We start from the raw sequence: 18938 nt of genomic DNA, 5'->3' as shown, positions 1-18938 counted from the left end.
CCACATTCAGCCCTCCTCTTTTCTCTCTCCAGAGCTGAGAGCCCCAGCTGTGTGTACATAACACGAAGGGTGGAAAGTGCACTAGAGAGCACGTAGTCCAACCCTCTCCATTTAAAGATGAAGAAATCGAGGGTGAGGAGGATGAAGGGATGTGCCCAAAGCCATGTAGCTAATTAGCTGCAGAATTATGAGAGCTAATGTCTCCTATTTTTATGGAGAATACATCATTTTCAAAGTACTTTCATATCTTTTATTTTATTTGATCCTCACAACAACTTTGAGAAGAGAAAGAAAGAACTATGATCCCCATTTTACAGATGAGCAAACTGAAATTCAAAGAGGAAGCAATTTCAAAGTCTCCAATGGGGGTCTGTGAACTCTGAAGCTAAGTGTCCTTTCCAGGCCCCACTCAAGCATCAATGAGCTCTTGATTAGCTCTGAAAAGTGTGCTGTGGCCCAGACCTGGGATACTCACATATTGCTGTAAGGAGGAAAGGGAAGAAAAAGCTCATATTAATCCTTAAGGTCAAGGGACCCTGGTGTAGAACACAGACCCTAGAAAAATCCATTCATTCATTCATTCACGCATACATCAAACATCTTCTGAGCAGCACAAAATTTGAGGAACTCTGCTGGGTGATGCAGAAATATGGGACAAATCAAACATCACCAAACATGTGGAGCCCTCCAGGAACTTACAGCCTAGTAAAGGAGTTTGCCATCTGTGAGCATTTACCTAAAAAAAGGCCTTTTTCTTTTAAACAATAAAATGACAATAAATAAAACTTTGCCATTTGAAATGTTTGGGCCCACTTTCTACACTTAATAAGTATAGTCTGGTGATATTGAAAATTAATAACTGAGTGTTCACCCAAGGCTGAAATTCTGAGCATCACTCAGCACTGTATGAACACTAAGATTGTAGATTTAGAGAGGCTGGACAATTACATTCAATCTGGACTGAAATCCTGAATGTTGGTTTCTAAATATAGAGGTTTTATTGTTTCTTTTTCTGATTAGATTCTGGGAATGGGGAATCTAGTATTTTGAGATTGTAAATAATTGGGTTTTGGCTAACTGAGCCTTTACTGTGTACATTTTATAAAGCAAAACTCCATGATCATTCATTCAATAATCATGAATTTCTATTTGCCAAACACCATGTTGGACATGAGTTAGGTCTTTGACCTCAGGAATTTCTAATCTAGTTGATCATGGATGGCAGATATACAACATGAATGTTGCCATGTCTACTTCATGTGTTCTTGACAGACAATACTAATTGATCACAGACCTCTTTATGCATCTAGACCTGGCCTCAGAATCTTTCTTATCATAAAGCTTCCAGTTACTACCAATGACTAAAAGTTGCTTACTTATTGAAACCTACTGGCCACCTGTACTAGAGACTCAACAGAGCTGGATAAAACATAATGGTGTTTCCATTACAAAACAAAAGACCAAAACAAAAGACCAGACTGAACTGAGTATAAATTCACTTCAATTCACTCTTTTAACTCTTTCATATATTTAAGTTATCAAGAAGAGAAACTTCCTTCTTTACATGCTTGAAGCTTGGTTTTATTCACTTCTACATACAGTTCAGTAATGGGGCAAATCAAAACAATTTAAATCTCACTAATAATTGTTAACTATGTAGAAACTACTACTGGATAGTCACACTAACAAAAATTTTAAAAGGTGAACATTTAGGGCTGCTTATAGTCTATTTGAATTTTAATTTTATGAGTCACTCTCTATAAATGTCTGGCTAAAACACCTTCACTTAAAAACACTCAGACACAAGTGCACCAAAATGATGCAGATGGCAGACAGGATGAATTCAAGTAAGATTTCATTTTCCCTTTCCCTCCAAAATTGCATTCTGGATTTTTTTTTATTGCATTTTAATTTTTGTTCCTCAAAGCAGGCAGTTTTGGCCACATTAGAAGAAATAACTCCTGCAAACTGTGACGATAAGGTTAGCTATCCACTACCTACAAAGCCTGTTACTTAAGACAACAGAGGGTGCAGGAGAGCAGGTGTGTTGCACAGACTCTGGGTGAAATGAACCAGCCACATGACGTAGGTGCTAGGAGAGTAAGGCTGTCGTCACCAGCTTGCTTTAACGGAACCACGGGCACCAGAAGAAGGGAATGAGATCCTGCCTTACTCTTTGCAAGCCAAATCACATCTGTGGCATTTCGTTCAGCTCCAGGCATCCAAGTTTAAAAAGTTGGAGGCTGTTCTAGATGGTAGAATACCTGGAAACTATAGCATTAAAATGACTGATTAGAAAGGGGACAGGATCAGATCCAGGTTTTATGGGGCCTAAACCTGGTATAGTATGATAGGGATGGCGGGGGGAGAATCTTCTTGGAGAAAAAGAATATAAAATTACAAATACAAAATTGGATATAAATTTGAATATTTATTTGGAATGAGGAAATAGATCACGATAAATCGCCGGAGATTTCTAGATTCAGGTCACTTTTTGTCTGAGAGCTCTAGAGAGTTTGCCAGAAATATTTGGGTAGAAATGGCCTCCCCTCTCCTAGGGCTTGTGCTAGGGAGGGGCTCTGATGCCTGAGTTTTGACTGCGTGGTGGTTAATCCTCCTTTAGTTGTGTTATGTGTGTGCAGTGGGGAGGCAGCCTTCAAAAGACTGGTGGGAAAGATGAGAGTAGCTGTGCTCACCAGTTCAAGGACTAAGGATTTGCTTCTCTGGTGTTCCTGGAGATAGAACATGGGTCCACGGTAGAAACTGCAGCAAGATAGATTTGGGGAACAGGATAAGAACTCTAATACCCAGAACTGTTCATGCACTAAATTATCTTTCTGACCACGAGAGAGGAAAAGCAGAATCACCGTCTTGCAGAGGGCTATAGCCTAGATCTCTTCATTAGGGATAGAGTTCAGTATGGAACTTATTCTCAAAAGTCCCCCAAACTATCAAGTTCTGTGTCATCCCATTATGATCATCTGTTCCTTTTGCCTGCCCTCTTTTTATTTATCCTTCTCTTGGAGACCCCAGATTTCTTTCTAGGGAAACTATCCCCTCCCACGGTCAGCCAATGTGGTTTGCGAGAGCTCATGCCAGGGTGGACATATGTTCTAGTTCTGGCCTCTAGAACGGACCCAAGGAGAGGACTCCAGGTAGTCTGGTGGGAGTCAGTCTTGAAACGCTATTAGCAATAAAAGAGCCCTCTTTTGGCTAGACTTGCTGAGCCAGAGGATGTAGGCCTGAAACTTCCAGCAGTTACCCTGCCCATTTGGGAGAGAGGCTACTGAAACAGAACGCAGAGCTGAGAGATGGAGAGATGCAAACACTGCCAGGCAGTGTTTGAGAACCGGAACTGAGACACGCCTGAAGTCCCCTGGACTTGGAGCCAGTAAATTCCCACTTTTCTCAGGCTAGTTTGAATTGGACCTGACTCATTGACTCACTAAGACCCGAAATCCTTTCCCAAGACCCAGATCCCCACAATTTTTTTTTTTTTTTTGAGTAAACACCTCATAGCTCTAATTTCTAAGGAGACCATGTTTGGTCTCATTTTATACTACTTTAGATGTTTAAAAACATTTTACTTGTTTATTTTTGTCAGTATTTTCAGTTTTTATCCCATTTTTGGCATCACAATGCTATTATAAATGGAAAGTTCGGGTGTACAGTTCTCATTCACGTGACATCTATAATCGAGTCTCATATTTTTGGACATAGGTAATCAAACTTTCCCTCGTAGGAGACTAAGGTGATGTATGTGTTTACCTTTGGAAAGTATGTGGAGAATTTTGCTACGGCAGGTATGCCAAGTATTTTTCATCTTGATCACTAAACAAGATTTATGTCCCCACTCACAGACTATGACAAAGCTAATAAATTAGACTTGCTGACAACCCTTCAATAAAGGAACTATTTTTCTCTAGTTAACAGTCCTTTTAGATACTAATAAGCTTACTTCGTGTTAATCGTCTTGTCATAGGCAAAATTGTCTCCTAAAGAATATAAACCCTAAGGAATACTAACCATATTAAAAATGGATTTTTTTCCTTGTGTTGAAATGCTTTAAGTGAAACCCATACAAAAATGAACATACTATATAGACAGTCCTCAGCACGGTAGTGCAGAACTACAAAAATGACTAAGAAGTTGGTATCCTACAAATCATTCTTAATAACCATGAAAAAAAATTGCAGTTGTTTCTGATCTTTAAAAGTTTTTGACAAAATATTAAAATCTATTATATTATCAGTTAAAAATGTATAAGAAAACCAAAAATAGTAAAACTAATATGAATTTGGTACACTGTAATTTAAAACACTAGAATACTGAGAATTAAAGTGCTCTGTTTATTTGTAAAAAACTTATCAAAAGTAGTTTGAACAGCGTTTACTCTTCTTTCACCATGTAACTTATGGGATGGAGCAGGCAGCTTTCCTATGCCTTGGTGAATTGTTATACTTCTAATTTTGGATTGACTTCCAACATCTTATCCTTTATACTTTAATAGTGTGAAATACTTCCAAGAGATCCTACAATGTGAGTTTTTTGTTGCATCACTTCCTTTAGGGCTTCATCTTTTTCGTCATCATGAAATGGGTAGGGCATGTGTTGGAATCCTGCCCACAAACCAAGTCCCAGGACTCTATCAGACTTGAGTAGACCTACTTAAGCTCCACAGAGAGTTATTTTGAAACCCCAACCCAGAAGCCAAGTCAGTGTTGGAAATTGTAGCATTTTATGCATTTTCAATGTGCCTTTTAAGATCATGTTCTCATTTGGTTCTCATGATTATTCTGTCAATTAGGCTTGGCAGAAACCATTTATCCCCATTTTAGAGATAAAGCCACTGAGGCCTCAAAGAGTTAAATTGTGGCAGCGATGGCAGGGTGATTACCGATTCCATTTCCTCTTCCTGGACACAGAGCTAAAGTACATTTCCCTGTCCCTTACAAACAGGTGGGGCCACATGACTAGTTCACACCAATGGAATGTGAGTAAAACGGTGTGTTGCTTATGGAATGGGGCAGTTAAGAGAGGGTGAGACCTCTCCACACCGTCCCTCTTTTCCCCTTCCACAGTGACCTTAAAGACCACCTGTGAGGATGGTAGAACCCCAATGCAAAGAGCCTGCGTCCCCAAGTCACCTCTTGGAAGAGATCTGCCCAATCTACATTAAACTGTGGCTTAAATGACAAATACTGGTTTGTTATGTTAAGGCACTAAGATTGCAGGCCTTTTTATTATAGCACTTAGCTCACCTTGCTGATCAATAATCAGCAGGAATAGTTTAAAAAGCTGACAAAATCGCTTTTGGAGGCATTACTAAGTTTTCTATGTAAATAATTAACTTTTAATCAACATCTCTTCAACCACTCTTTTTCTCCTTTTTAAAAACAAATTTGTATTGGCTGGGCGCGGTGGCTCACGCCTGTGATCCTAGCACTCTGGGAGGCAGAGGTGGGAGGACTGCTTGAGGTCAGGAGTTCAAGACCAGCCTGAGCAAGAGCGAGACCCCAAGACACTGTCTGTACTAAAAATAGAAAAATTAGCCGGGCATGGTGGCACATGCGTATAGTCCCAGCTACGCGAGAGGCTGAGGCAGGAGAATCACCTGAGCCAAGGAGTTTGAGGTTGCTGTGAGCTAGGCTGATGCCACAGCATTCTAGCCCAGGTAACAGAGTGAGACTCTGTCTAAAAAAAAAATTTTTTTTTATTAAATATTGAATACATACAAAAATATGTTTATATTATATGTGTAAGATATAAAGAATAATAATGAATTGAACACCCATTCATAAACATTAAAAGTATCCCCAAAAGCCCTGTGTACCCCTTCCTACTGCCATCCATCTCCCTTCCCACAGAGGAAACTTCTATCCTAAATTTGTTTTTATTATTCCCTATGTATCCCTCAATTTTTATGTATGTATCCCTAAATCGTATAACATATTATATGATTTCGAATGCTTTTGCACTTAGTATAAATGTAATTATACTGTATGTATTCTTTTGCTTTTCCTGCCATTGTGTTATTACGTTCCTGAGGTTCAATGCATGTAGCTACTGTACGATTTTGCAATGTAGGAATTTACCATGAATTATTTATCTCTTCTACTGTTGCAGCATATTTGGGTAGTTCCCTGTTCTTTTTTTAGGCATAAACTCTCTTGAATGTATCCTGCACTACGCACATGCAAGAGATGCCCTAGAGCAGTAGATCTCAAATATTAGTGTCCATTCAAATTTCCTGGAGCATCTACAAATCCCCAGACTTAGCCCTGAGGATTCTTACAAAGAATCCTTCCAAGGTGGAGCCTGGGAGTATCTCTACAACCTCCCTATTGATTCTGAGGCATGTGGTTCACTGACTTTCCCTTGAAAACCACTGCTGGGTGTCTGTACCTGGGGGTAGAATGCCAGATCATAGGGTATGATATCCTTAACTTCACTTTGCAATACAAAATTGTCTTCTAAAGTAGTTATGCCACTTACACTCCCACCAAAAGCACATGAGTTTCCATTGTTATGCATTCTTGCCAATATCTCAAAATTTTTTAGTATTTGTTAATCCTGGGTGTGTAAAGTGGTGTTTCATTGCAATTTTAATCTGCATTTCTAATTAGCAGTGAGATTGGGCATCAGTTCATATTATTTCATTGGCCATTCTTGTGTCCTCTTTTCTGACATACTGTTAAAACTTTTCCCTAATTTTCTATTAAATTATCCTTTTCTTAGTGACTTGTAGAAATGTGTTTACTAAATAGTCTGGATTCTAATCCTTTGTAAATTACATTTTACTTTCTTTATAGTGACTTTTGATGAAACATTCTTTATTCTAAGAGATTCAAATATGTAAATATTTTCTACTATGACAGGCATATTTTTATAGTTTTATATAAGAAAATTTTCCTTTCTGTGATATAGAAAGATATTATCCTGTGTTGTTTTCTAAAATAATTGTAGTTTTGCCTTTCATATTTAAGTCTTTAATCCACGGGGGCTTCACTTTGTGTATGTATGAAGCAAGGATTCAAATTAATCTTTTTCCATGTGGATAATCATTCAGCCCAGCACCTTTTTTGGGAGCTACTTGCTCTTTTCCTCAGTTATCTACAACGCCAACTCTATCATGAGCAGAGTTTCTGTGTCTGTGTGGGTCTATTTCTCAGCTCTCTACTCTGTCCCATTGGTCTATGTGTCTATTCTTGTGCCAATTCCATTCTGCCCTTAAGTATTAGAGGTTTACAATTTGCCTAAACTCCTGAGAAGCCAAGTGCCCCATCATTTTCTTCTTCCTCAGGAGTGACTTGGTTATTCTTGGCCCTTTGTCGTTCATGGAAATGTTAGAATAAGCTTGTTAAGTTTCACATAGACATAAAGACAGAAAGACACACACACACACACACACACACACACACACACACACACACACACACACCTGTTGGTTTTTCTATTGGAATCATATTGCATCTACATAGATCAATTTGGTAGAATTGGTATAAATAGTACATTGTATTTTGTTATCCACAAATATGGAATACCTCCATATTTATCTTGGGCTTTAAATTGTCTTTCAATAAAGTTTAATAATTTTCTGCATAAAGGGCTGGTACATCTTTTGAAGGATTAGTTTCTAAAACCTTTATATCTTTGCCGTTTGTGTAAATTTTATCTTTTTAAAATTACATTTTCTAAATTTGTTGCTTGTATAGAGAAATAAAATTGACTTCCATATATTGATTTGGTAGAAACCTACTACATCTTTACTAATTTTAATTATTTCTTAGATAATTTTTTCTGTGTACCAAAAACCAATATCATTTATGAGTATTTTCTCATTCTTAAACTTTTTAGTCTATCTTTATCTTGTCTTGCTGCCAGGCGGACCTTCAGGGACATATTATATAGACATGGTACTGGGGGGGGTATCACTATTTTGCTCTTGATCTTTCACAGACAAGTATATTTACTGTAGATTATATATAAATACTCTTTCTATCTATTTTCTATTTTTGTAAAAGTATGGTTATTTAGACCTTAAATATTTGTTAGACCTTCTCTGGAAAACCATCTGGGCCTGGTGTTTCTTTTATGTAGACTTTAGCTATCCATCAAGTTTCTTGAATGTTTATAGAACTATTGAAGATATTTTTTGATTTTTTTTTTTGGTAAGTTTAATTTTCTGTAATTTTGTCCATTTATCCCAGTTTGTAAATTTATTGGCATATATTTGATCATCAGGTTATTTATGATCTTTTAAATTTCTGCTGCTGCTGTATGTATGTCTCCCTTCACATTCCTAATTAGGTGTGTTTATGCCATTTATCATTTTTTTTCTTGGTCAGTATTGCTAAAGGTATTCAGTGTTATTAGTTATTTTCAAAGACCCAATCTTTGACTTTGTTGGTCTTCTTTATTTTATATTTATCTTCTCTTTCATTAGTTTTTTTAACATTTTCATTTTTTTCTTGTTCTCAAACAGATCCTTTAAATCACCTAATGGCTGGCCCCTCCATTGGGTGTATACCTCTTTACTTCAGTATGATTGGACCCAAGGTTTCACTTCTGACAATTCTAATGAGGTATGAGTTGTTAGAGACACTTCATAGGGTCCCTTCCACTTCTCTGCTTCCAACTGAAGCAGGGACCTGAAAGAGGCAAAGTCATGTATAGTGGTTAGCACCTGATCCTCTCATTTGACATATTGTTTTACTCTATTTTCTTTTACTCATGGTTACAATACCATACTTACCTTGGGGTACTAGGAAGGGTCTCTCGTAAGCTATTTCTTAGGGGCTTAACTTAAACCTGCTTCTAAAGGGCTACCCTTATCCAGAGGAGGGCAAGTGACAATATCTTATCCTACTTGAGATGGGTTTCCTGTATCAATTCCAGGATATATGCAATTTCTATTCTAGGTGTAGAGCTTTGTTTACTTGCTGTATTTAATTAATTTTTGCTAGCATCTTCAATATTTTTTTCATTTAGTTAGTGTTTATTCTGCTCTTTGTTTTCCAACATCTTAAGAGAGAAGGCAATTTAAGATAATTTTAAACTTCCTTTCTGACCATTTAAAGCTATAAATTTTCCCCTAAATAGTGCTTTGGCTACACTCCACAAGTTTTGATATGGATTACTTTTGCTATTCTACTTTACATATTTTCTAATCTATTTCTTTTTTGGCCCATGAGGAATTAGAAGTATGTTGCTTAATTTCCAAACTTTTGAGTTTTTCTGGTTATCTTTTTGTTATTTTTTAATGTAGTTGCATTTTGCTCATAGAATGTAATTTTGTACACACTTGCTTTATGATCATGTGTAAGTATAATTTTGTATGTTCTGTGTAAGTTTGGGAAGTATGGTAACCAGAATAATGGACTCTGAAAGATGCCTATGCTCTAATGCCTGGAATGTGTGAATATGTTATAACACACGCAGTAAGGACTTTGTAGATGTGCTTAAGGTTACAGACCTTGAAATGCAGAGACTATCACAGATTATCCAGATGGGCCAATCTAAACATATGAGCTCTTAAAAATGGAGAAACTTCTCCTGCTAATCAGAGATGTGGCAGAAGAGAAGATAGGAGAATAGAGGCATAAGAAGAACTCAGCCCCTATTGCTAGCTTTGAAGATGAGGGGTTCCATGAACCAAGGAATGTGGGGCAGGCTCTAGAAGCTGAGAACAATGCCAGGCCAACAGCCAGCAGAAAATAGGAACTTTATTGCTACAACTGCATGGAACTAAACTCTGCCAACAATCCGCCTGAGGCTCGGAGCAGATTCTCCCTCAAAGCCTTCAGTAAATAAAGCAGTCTTGGTACCTTGGCTTCAGCCTGTTGAGACCTATATGGACTTCTGACCTATAAAACTATGAAATAATAAATTTACGTTGTTTTAAGCTGCTAAATTGGTGACAATTTCTTATGGCAGCAATAAAAAACTAAAACAAAAAGGAAGTGTATTTTCAAATTGTTGGATGCAGCATTTTATATTTATCCATTAGATAAAGTTTCCTAGTTATGTTTAGAAGATAAACTGTACCCTTACTGATTAGTCTTATGACTAATCGCAAAAGGTAAAGGTGAAGTTTTTTTCGGTTTCTTCTTCTTTGTAAGTCTGTCATTTTTGCTTTATATGCTTTGAAGCTATATTATTAAGTATATAGTCATTAAGAATTGTTAACAGTTATATATAACCATCATATTTTTAATCTACTCTGTAAATACTTGTTATTTAACTGGACAGTTTAGTCTTTTATATTTATTGAGATTAGTGATATGTTTGGATTTATTTATGCTTATGCTCTCTTATTTTGTGCTTTTCATTTGTCCTTCCAATTTTGTTTCCTTTTTTCTCCTTTCTTGCCTTTTTTAAAGGCTTGATCATATTTCTCTTTTCTTCATTCTCTTTTTACTCTCCTAAATTGAAAGTTTTATATTCTGTTTCTATACTTTCAGTGATTACCCTAAACATTTAATATAAATAATTAAAGTTTTAAATACAAAGTTAGTATTTTTACCTTTCTCAAAAACAATAAAAGAAACTTAGAATATTTTAATTTTGATCATCCCTACCCTAATTTATTTCCCATTTCTTCCTATATTTTAATTATATCTTATTTTTATTAATTCCACTAATTAGACAATTATTATTTTATAAAGTAAATTTTCATTAAGTTTTACCTATATATTTATCAACTTCTGTGCTTATCTTTTCCTCTTGAAAATCAAACTTTCATTTGAGATCATTTTTTCCTCTACTTGAAGGATATCATTTAGAATTTCCTTTCATGATGACCTTTCGATGGAAAACTATCTGTTTTTGCTGGTGTTAAGATATCTTTACTTTATTCTACTCCTGGAAGATAATTTTATGGGGTATATGCTTCTATTTTTATATTTTTTCCCTCTCAGAGCATTAGATCATTCCATTGTCTTCTGGATTGCATTACGGCTATTGAAAAACCAGCTGCCAATCTGACTGTCATTCTTTTGAAGATATTTTCCATAGCTGGTTTTTAATATCATTCCTTGTCATCAGTGTTTTGCAATTTTATTTTGTTGTCCACATATGAATTTCCTCTTATTTATCTTGCTTAAGATTCCTTAGACTCTTGGAATATGAAGGTTTGTGTCTTTTGTTATTTCTGAAAAATTTTCAGACATTACCTCTAGAGTCCCTTATACATTTCCTTTCTCCTATCTTTCTATAACCCTGATTAGGCATAGGTAAAACATGTTCACCCCATATTCCATGTCACTTACCTTCCCTTTAATATTTCCAATCTTTTAACAATTATTTTGCTCTTCTGTGCTGCACTGTGAATAATTTCTACTCTGTCATTTCACTAGTTCTCTCTTTAGCTGTATCTAGTTTACCCATTGAGCTTTTACTTCAATTATTTGACATTTTATTTCTAGATATTACATTTGATTCTTTTTCAAATCTACCTTATGACTTTTAAGATATGTGCCTTAGTCATATGGAATGTATTAAATATAATTTTTTCAACATTCTCCTGATGATTATTTCTCTTATCTGTCATCCACAATATCTTGTTTCTTTGTATTATTATTATTTTCCTGTGAGCTCAGATTTCATAGAAAGTGTGAAGGCCTTGGTTTAAGGCATATTCTTCTACATAGGATTTAGCATTTTCTTCATCCAGTTGCCTTTCACCATTTTAAACTAAAATTTTGGCTTGAGCTTTTTCAGACTATTCTGAAAGTAGCATTTGAGATGAAAATATGTATTGTGAGCTGATTTGTAGTTATGAAAGATTTTGTTTACCTTCCTCCTATTGCCAAGGTCAGGAAAGGTAATTTTCTTTTTGTCTGATAAATTAACTTTTTAGGATCCCAGATTTATGTAGGGAATCTCCTCTTAGATTCTGCCTCCTGGATAGGCTGTGAATTTTACCTTCTGTCCCTCTTTTTCTATGCAGTAGTCAAAATGGAAGTTCAAAGTCACCAAAATTCATCAGAAGCTCCCCAGAATCAAAGCTGACCTCACTGGGTTTCCACTTCCACTGTATTTTTGGCATGTGAGGATTCCTTACTTTATTTCAAGCTTAATAATGCATTTCTAAAAGGGTTATTCGTAATTTATCCAGGAAGATCTGTTCCAGATTTCTAGTTCACCATATTGCTGGAAAGGAAATTTCTTCAAACACAAATTATATTTATTTACCCACTGAAGATCAATTGTTCAGCACCTGGAATACAAAAAAATAATAAAAGCTAGTCCCTGCTTTAAAAGAAATGATCGTCTTGGTGGCCAGTTCTCTGGGATCTTTTCTTGGAATTAATAATATTTTATGTATTTGATTTATATGAGAAAATATAATATAACCACTATTTTCTCAAAAGAGTAAGTAGTCACATAATGAGTACGTAAATGTTGAATAAATGAATGAATTAAATATCAAGTTACGAAACAAGTTGGTGTTAGTTGTGTTATACTTGAGTCTACTTTTGCTGAACCTAATGCAGTTCAAGAAATATAGAGGAGAAGCCTTACCCAAGTGACTGAGGATAGCTATGTTTACAACCCCTGCAGCACTTCTGTTTTGTTTTGTTCTTCCCTGATAGGTTTTGTCTGTGGCACTGGTTCTATAATGAGAACTGAGAGGCATCAGTACATAACATATGTTAAACTGTTCCAGTTGGATCTAATACATCACGTTCAGTAACAACTCTTTCAATCCCCTCCTAATCACTTCCTGATTCTATTTCACACTGCTCTGCCATGTGAAGATAAAGTCTGGTGACAGGCTGACATGCTGCGGCACCGGTGGGGGCAGAAGGGAAGATAGATTCTAGCATTTCTAACCAATGCTTACAAATCCAGGTAGTAGTTAATTTCTGTCCAATCCCTTAACATGTGGAAATATTTTAAATTTGGTCTTGATGATTCTGATAGACAGCAGTTGTTGGGAAGACCTGATGAATAATTAATCTACTACAGTGGTAACCAGTGATATTAATATTTTATATCATATCACTGTAAAGCTATGTAAAACCATCCTGTGGTTTGATGGGTAACTTGGATTGGGCACAACTTGAAGCCCTTCTTCCCTGAAATGAAAGATTCTTCCTTTATCTCAAATATAATTATCCATTTAAATGTCATGGGTCAATTTATTAACACCTTATTCATTGGGGTGTAACCTTTATTAGGCTTTATTGCTACCAGAAATTATATTCTACACAAATACAATGGAGATTTAAATGTTCTGGAGAATGAGCTGACGGCTTCTGCCTTTATGGTGTCGTACAGTAATGGACCTTGACCAGCAGAAGATTTGATAAGTATAAAATATTACAGCTTGATGCTAATTTGGTCCCTTTTTAATGACTGATAATCCTTGTCGATTTAGTGTGATTGTCACAATCCAGTACTGTTTCCCACCCCGAAGTGATTGTAACGGGAGCCATTAAGTGTGTCTGCGTAATAAAATTAGTCAGGGAAGCTATGTACATTGTTTCCAGGCCTTTGGATTTTCATTATAGTGGTAAGGCTTGTTGAAGTGAAAAGTCTGCTGTGAGCTCAGCCAAGTCCATGGCTCCCTGGATGCTAAGCAAAGGACCTATGATGTTTGTGTTAAGAAGTCTTTTCCCAGAGACCTAGAAAACTCAGCATAGATAAATAGGAGCTATAGATCTGGGGCTAGGGGAGGGATGGTTTGGTCACTGATTTGCCTAACAAAGCTTTACACAGCTCCAAAGCTTAAATACATAATCAGTCTTTCACAGCTAAAATTTGTAAGGGGGACACCTCTCTTAGGTCTGGAGATTTATCATTCCTTTGGGAGGTTGCTGTCTTAAAGAAGTTGGAATTGCTCGACATCTTTTAAAATAATTTAAATGTATAATCTGATCCCACCGTCCCCTTGTAGGGATTTATGGGGCTTGAGAGGACGGCAGGGATAAGGACTTCATCACTACGGAAAGTCAGGGAAATAAATAAGTGCATCTTCCTCATTGCCCTTCCCATTCCCCAGGCTTATATGGGATCGAGTTTAGATTCCTTTCTCCTAAAGCTGCTCTGACATGAGTCCCCTAGGAACTATCTCCCTAGAGCCTGCTAGAAAAAAGTGGAGACGTGGTCCCAAAGAAGGCCCTGTTTTGCTGCTGAACCAGCAGCTCTCATTTTAACAGGCCAGAAATTTATATCCTAAATACTCAGAAAGTCTGGATTGAGGGCACGAAGACAATCAGATATGATGGCAACTTCAAACCTTCCTAGCAGAGGACTGGTTGATGTTATTATTATGTGACATTAGCTAAAGTTTTTTTTTGTTGCTGTTTATTAAGCCCTCTGGGGTCATTAAAACTTGGGTTATTAGAAATGAGAGTGCTTGTTCAGCATTAGACTATAGAGCAAGCAGCTATTCATTTTGTAACACTGTTATAGTAAACCAACAGTTCATGGTTTAAGAAGGAAAAATAAATAAATTAAAAACAAACAAAAAAAAACCCACGTCTGTATAGTGAGAGTATATTATCATCTTTTCTCTGCAGGGTTTCTCTATTTGATTAGAGACTATTAAACAAATCAGAAAATGGGGTTTTGTTCCATAATAGATTATAGCACGGTGGACTTAACACTTTGTCCATTTCAGCCTCTTTCTTTGCCCCTTTCTCCCACCAGTGTTGTTGTCTGGCTAAGGCAGAGGCAAGAGCTTCTATCCCCAGCTAGACCTCTCTAGAAGGCAGCATGGTCTTTTGAAGAGGACTGAGTGCTGTAGGAGGCAACCTTGGAGCAGCCTGCCCCTTCTCTGTGCCATTTCTGTGACCCTGGAAGACAACACGTTTTCTTAATGCCAGAGTAACCTGCAAAGGCTGTCTTCATTTCCAAACAGTAGGTCTCTTAGCCAGACTTCTTGTGATAGTGATAACCAAGGCTAGATTTTTCTAGAAACATAGCTTGACATTTTCCCACCTTGTTGCCGACTGCTACTCCCTATTTACTTGTCTATCCCTCTCTAGATTGTAAACTCCTTGAAGGGATTGTCTTGTTCATTCCTATGTCTCCAACTCCTAGCACACAAGCATGCATTAAATATTTGTTGGGTAATCCATTGCTTTCTCTGGCCTTTCTACCTGTCTGAAACCTGCCCATTCCTTAAAATCCCAGACTGAATCCTCCATATAGAGTTCTCAGATAATTGCTACCCTACACAGTCCCTCCGAATGCACAGCACTTACTGTCTATATCACTCTCTAGGAAGTTGGTCAGGAAAGTATTTACAGCCTGTTTACTAACGGTGTTTTGTATTGCAATTTAAAGTTTTGTGAGGAGAGACATCTCATCTCTAAATAGATTGCAAAATTCTTGAGAATTCCATTATCATTTTATGCTACCCCACAGTAGAATGGTCTCTTAGACCAGTGCCTGACACATTATAAGTGTTTAACAAATGTTAGGTATTAGCTAACCACACCTAGCCCAACACTTTTTATATAGTAAATAGGTACTGATTGATGAGTGGATTGATAATGAGAAATCTGATGAACGACACCTTTCAGTATAGGCCGACCATTGCCCATTTCACACATGCACGTGTGTGTATGTTTGTGTACAATCAGAGTCCTCTGTCATTGATTCAGTATTGGGAAACTAAGTCTGCTAAAGTGCATAGTCAGTAGGTATCAAAGCTGAGATGTTCAAGAAGTCACAGCACACAGAGTGGACTGGAGTAGTTATGACAGGCCACATGCAAGGCAAAGTGATGAGGGGGCGGAAACTCCGAGTAAGCAGAAAGAGTCAGTACAGTTGGAATAACTAACCAACCCCATGGAAAGAAGCAGAGACACCAAGTCAGCCAGAAACAGATCCCTGAGACTCTTTTCAGTTCTTGGCCAATTCTAATTCAGTTCATGCATCTCTTTATCAAAATTCCCTTTGGCCATTTCATACCCATTAGGTTGGCTACTATCCAAAAAAAACAGAAAAAACCACATCTTGCCTGCAATCCTAGCACTCTGGGAGGCTGAGCTGGGAAGATCACTTGAGCACAGGAGTTCCAGACCAGCCTGAGCAAGAGTAAGACCCTGTCTCTACGAAAAATAGAAAAATTAGCCAGGTGTGGTGGCACGTGCCTATAGTCCCAGCTACTTGGGAGGCTGAGGCAGAAGGATTGCTGGAACCCTGCAGTTTGAGGTTGCAGTGAGCTATGATTGCACCACTGCACTCTAGCCAGGGTGACAGAGGGAGATCCTGTCTCCAAAAAAAAGAAAGTGTTGGTGACAATGTGGAGAAATTTGAACCCTAGTACACTGTTACTGGGAATGTAAACTGGTGCAACTGCTGTGGAAAATAGTATGGCAGTTCCTCAAACAATTAAACATAGAATTACCACATGATCCAGGAATTTCACTTTTGGGTATATACCCCAAAGAAGTGAAATCAGGGACTCAAGGAGATATTTGGATCCCCATGTTCATGGCAGCATTATTCACAACAGCTAAAGAGTGGAAGCAACCCAGGTGTCCGTGGTCAGATAACTGGATAAACAAAATATGGTAGATATATATAATGGAATATTATTCCATCTTAAAAGGAAGGAAATTCTGAGGCATGCAACTACATGGATGAACCTTAAGGACATTATGGTAACTGAAATAAGCCAGTCACAAAAAGACAGATACTGTACAATTCCACTTATATGAAGTTCGTAGAGTAGTCAATTTCACAGAGACCAAAGCAGAATGGTGCTTATCAGGGGCTGGGAAAATGAAGGGATGGGAGAGTTTGCATTTGATGGATACAGAGTTTCAGGTGGGGAAGATGAAAATGTTCTGGAAATGGATGGTGGTGATGATGGCACGTCAATGTGAATGAACTTAACATCACTGAACTATACATTTAAAAATGGTTAAGATGGTAAATTTTATGTTATGTGTGTTTTACCAAAATAAAAAAGAAACTTAAAAAAACCTCTCTTTGATCTGAGGTAACTTTAATTAGGGACAAACTAAGAGAGTGTAGTTTTATAAATGTGTAACCTCCATTTTCCTAAAGAGAACAGAGATTCATTCAAGCAAATAATGTGGATGGGATGAGGGATGAAGGGAGGGGAATGCGGTCAGTTACTGAGACGAGGAATCCAGGACCCCAGCCAGAGCAGGCCTATGGAGACAGGAAGGGAGTCCAAGACACCCCCAGTAGCTGGAGGTCAAGGTCCTCTGGTGCCTTGCAAGCCCCTTCCCTCCTCACCCCTTCAGCTCCCACCATTGTGTGTCTGTGAACCTCGTTTCCGCTAGCTTCTGTTCTGTCCCAAAGCTGCTGCTCACTCTTGCCTTCAGTTACTCACAACTTTGGCCCTTCACGGTCCAGAATGGCCCTCTGGCCTTTCTCTCCCCTAGACGATAGAAATAGACCATGATAAGCCCCCAACTCTTTATTCATCCCTGGTTAAAATTCTGGTTGAATCCATTTGCCATACCTTTCAATGATATTTAATAGAAAACTTTAAGCGAAGAACTGGTTGACACAAGAGATTCTGAGAATGCAAAAATACTGAGATAGCCATTATCTTTTGTTTAAAAAGATAAGGAAGAAGACTGGCTGATATTTACATACTAATTCTCAAAAAATTTAAAGTAAATCCATACTCTTTTTTCCTGTATTTTTTTTCATCTGAAAAGTTTCATTCTACATTTTTAAGAAGACCAAAGGACTTTCCTATAATGCTCAGAAGTTTGCTATAATAGCACTGAGGAACGCTGACTTGTAACCCAGAAATAACAGTTGTCTGCCCTGCCATCCCTGGGCCCACCCAGGCTCCATCTTGCAGGCAACTGAGTTAGGCTTTAAAAACAAAAAGTTTAAAAAAAATTTAAAAAATAATAAAAAAAGAAATTATATTTGTTAGCGAAAACCATATTTATTGGAATGTTTGTTGTACAGACTTGGGTTTATTCACTTAAAGTCACAAACTATGTTTGCTCACCAAACCTGTGTAATTAACCACTGAACAAGACCTCATTCGTTTAGCCATAATTAATTCAACAAGTATAAATGGCTGTGCAGATTTCTTTAGCATCAAGAACACTTTTAAAGGTATTTGCCCTTGCAAAAGTTATTTTGCAAGTAAAATTAAAAAGTGGCTCTGGGAGGTAGCCTTGAAAAATGGTTCCCAGTGATCCCTGCTTCCTGACATTCACATTCTACACAATACCTTCCCTTTGAGTGTGGGCTCACACTCAAGATTTTTTGGTTGCTTCTCCGTTCATGACATCCTGGGCATCTTTCAGAAATGGATCCCCACACTGATGGACTCAATGTGTACAAAATTCCACTACCTAGCAGATAGCCATGCTTTCTTGGTTTAGTAGACAGAGACGGGGTTGTAGACTAGATTATTGTGTGGCAAGACCTAGTGACTTGCTTCTAATGAATAAAAAATGGCAAAATTTTTTTTTAATTAATAACAATTAAGTATTTTTTTTTTATTTCAGCTCATCATGGGGGTACATAAGTTCAGGTCATATACATTGTCCATGTCCCGCCCATCCCCCCGAGTCAGAGTCCCAAGCGCGTCCATTCTCATTCTCCAGACAGTGCGCCTGGCACTCATCATGTAGTCATACCTCCATCCCCTCCCCACCCCCACCTCCCCGGGTCTGCACCTTCAAGCATGACCATTCCCCAGAGGGTGCGCAACGCACTCATCATGTAGGCATACACCCATCCCTTCCCCCCACCCCCCATCCCAGTCTGATATCCAATTGGTATCCTTCCCCGATGTACATTTAGGTGATGATCAGGGAAACCAGTTTTCTGGTGAGTACATGTGATGCTTGTTTTTCCATTCTTTGGATACTTCACTTAATATAATGGGTTCCAGCTCTCTCCAGGAGAACCAGAGAGATGTCGTATCATCGTTATTTCTTATAGCTGAGTAGTACTCCATGGTACACATATAC

The sequence above is a fragment of the Lemur catta genome, chromosome 1, assembly GCF_020740605.2.
Source record: "Lemur catta isolate mLemCat1 chromosome 1, mLemCat1.pri, whole genome shotgun sequence".
Lineage (NCBI taxonomy): Eukaryota > Metazoa > Chordata > Mammalia > Primates > Lemuridae > Lemur > Lemur catta.
This window is presented reverse-complemented; position numbering follows the sequence as displayed.